The sequence below is a fragment of the Hipposideros armiger genome, unplaced genomic scaffold, assembly GCF_001890085.2.
Source record: "Hipposideros armiger isolate ML-2016 unplaced genomic scaffold, ASM189008v1 scaffold_43, whole genome shotgun sequence".
Taxonomy (NCBI): Eukaryota; Metazoa; Chordata; class Mammalia; order Chiroptera; family Hipposideridae; genus Hipposideros; species Hipposideros armiger.
In genome coordinates this window covers 3,878,541-3,881,051 of record NW_017731393.1, presented here as the reverse complement: position 1 = coordinate 3,881,051, position 2,511 = coordinate 3,878,541, and positions in this window count along the sequence as shown.

Genomic DNA, 2,511 nt, shown 5'->3' with positions numbered 1-2,511 from the left:
ACCCTCAAGCCACCTGCATAGGGATGGATGGTCTGAGAATAGAGCCTGGGGCTCCTGGCATCCTGCACGGGGCTCCCGGGTGGCAGGGCCTGGCTTGGGGAGAGACTGCAGAAGCTAGGGGTCTTGGTGACACCCTTCCAGCTGGAAAACCACGAAGCTCCGACAGTGCCCACCCGGCTGGACTAGAGAAGAATAGACAATTATTGGAGACACCAACGTCATGCGGGCCTCTTGGCTCCTGCAATAGCAGACGCTTCGGAGACCTCCTCCATCTCCCTGTTCGGCTGACACCAGCCTGTAGGGAGCAGGCAGGTCAGGGATGGAATTAATTTCCTAAAATTGACTGTCATGTCGAAGCGTGACCTCAGGATCTCTTGCCAGGGAGGAAGGAGAAATAGTCATTTGGTCTCTGCTCTCTCGATAGCCTGTTGCAGTCCGCCGCGCAAATCTTTAGTTCTGGGTTGAACCATATGAAGTTGCCATCTCTGTTGGGCGGGAGTGGTAGCATTTAGGGCATTTCATATGGTTCTGTCTAATCAAAATCCCTATGAACATACTGTACCAGAGGGAGGAACAAAAACAAAAACAAAACCTGCGATCCATTTTCCGGGGACGTGATATCGTTGAGAGTCACGTCAGATCATTTTGTACCTAATGCATTAGCAGAATAGATACTTTTAATGACACCCTCAGTGCTGTGTGAAACTGGCACTGGGGGACTTGACAAGGATACAGCCCCCTTTGCAACAAAGATGAAAATTCACATGAAGAGCGTGAAAGTGTTGATGCCCTTTAGTGAAGCCGTCCCACTGCTGGAAATGTAACGCCTAAGAAAGAAAACCACCCAAGAGGAGCAGCAACAAGGTGTCTGCAGGCAGACATTCGCTGCCGCATGACTCAGACGCTGGAAAGCCGGATTCAACCTCCTCGTCTAATGACGGGGATGAGTAAACTGATAAGAAGCCACAGGGAGCGGACGTGAGCGGCTGTTCCAAGTGTCCTACAGAGAAGGGAAAAATCAGACCAGAGCGCTGCCCACGTTCCCTGGCGAAAGGCCACCCATGGTGACCCTGCCACAGGAAGACGTCTCTGGAGAATGTTATGGGTTGGTGACACTGCAGTTGAAATACGTCAGCCACACACCTCTCCAGAATGGAACGTTGGAACGTCAGGGAAAGACCTGTGTGTGCGTGTGTGCGCGCACTTCTTCTTCTTTTTTTTTTTAAACTAGAAAACGGAGCCGGCTAATGAAACATGACAAGATGAAAAAGCAGAGAACAAACGTGGCTGTGCCTTTGACTGCAGTGGGCAGGAAGGCGACAAGGCGGGCGGAGCACAGAGAAAGGGAGGTGGCTGGGGGGTGTGGGGTCACGCGGTGCTTCTCCTTCTTGTCAAAATTGGCTTTCATGCTTAATGCTCTTATAACTCTCTCTCTCTCTCTCTCTCTCTTTTTTTTTAAGGTGAAAAAAAACAACAAAGCTGCACGCAGTCTGTGCTCAGACTTGTGGGGTTGGCTCATACTTTCTACCTTTCCCGGGCCCTCCCAGAGCCTCAGGGGACCAAACCCTGTTGCCCCTCCCCCACCTCAGCCCCCTCTCACTGCCATGGCCCCATCAGGCGTGTGGGGGAGGGAGAGTGGTGGCAGGGGGCAGGGAACCTCAGTGTGGGGAAGAGCTGGCCAGCTGGAGGGGCCTGGGGGCTGCTCTGGGGCTCAGGGTTTACTCTCAACTGACTGCACCCACTGTCTGCCCCCAGGCTAATGATACCTGCCTCCCCCACACTGTTCTCCCTCCCCATGTCTGCAAGCTCCTTGCCAGGAGGGGGATTTGGGTTCCCCCTTCTGGGCCTGAAGAAGCTTCCAGATGGCAGCTACCTCCTGCTGGTCCTGGGGTCCGAGGTCTCCCTCTCTCCCTGGATACCTTGGACCAGTCATTGCCCTGGGGCTGCAGAGCACAGGGGCACTCTGTCAGGTGCTCTGTCTCAGGGTCTTCCTCCTGGATCTGACATTTGGGACCTTTTTAATTCTAAGAGAGATGGATTAACCACGAGGGAGCAATGACCTTTCCTGGGCCGAGAGGCTGCCAAGGATGGGGCAGTGAGGGAGTGAGAGGCGAGAAGCTGTCTCTGCTGACCTCAGCTCTCCAGTGTCTTCAGGGACTCAGGGAGGAAACCCCACCGCGAGTCGCTGCACGCATGGTCTCAGGAGACTCACATCACCACCCCTCAACCCCCCTACCCCCCTAGATGGGGAGACCTCAGCCCCAGGCGGTGGCAGCTGCAGCTGTGCATTTGAGGACTGCAGAGCAGGGAGGTGAGGTCCCTTTGGGACCTGTCTGTTGTGAACGTGCCTAAGCACATTGTCAGTGTGAGGAATTCAGGGTTTCTCTCTTGGGCAGGCGCCGGTCACGGCGACAGATTCCCAGTGGCCCTCCTGTGACGTCGGTGTGGCCAGCTCCACTGTCCCCCTTCCAGGCCTGGAGCCCTGACGACACCTAGAGATGCCCCGGCCTC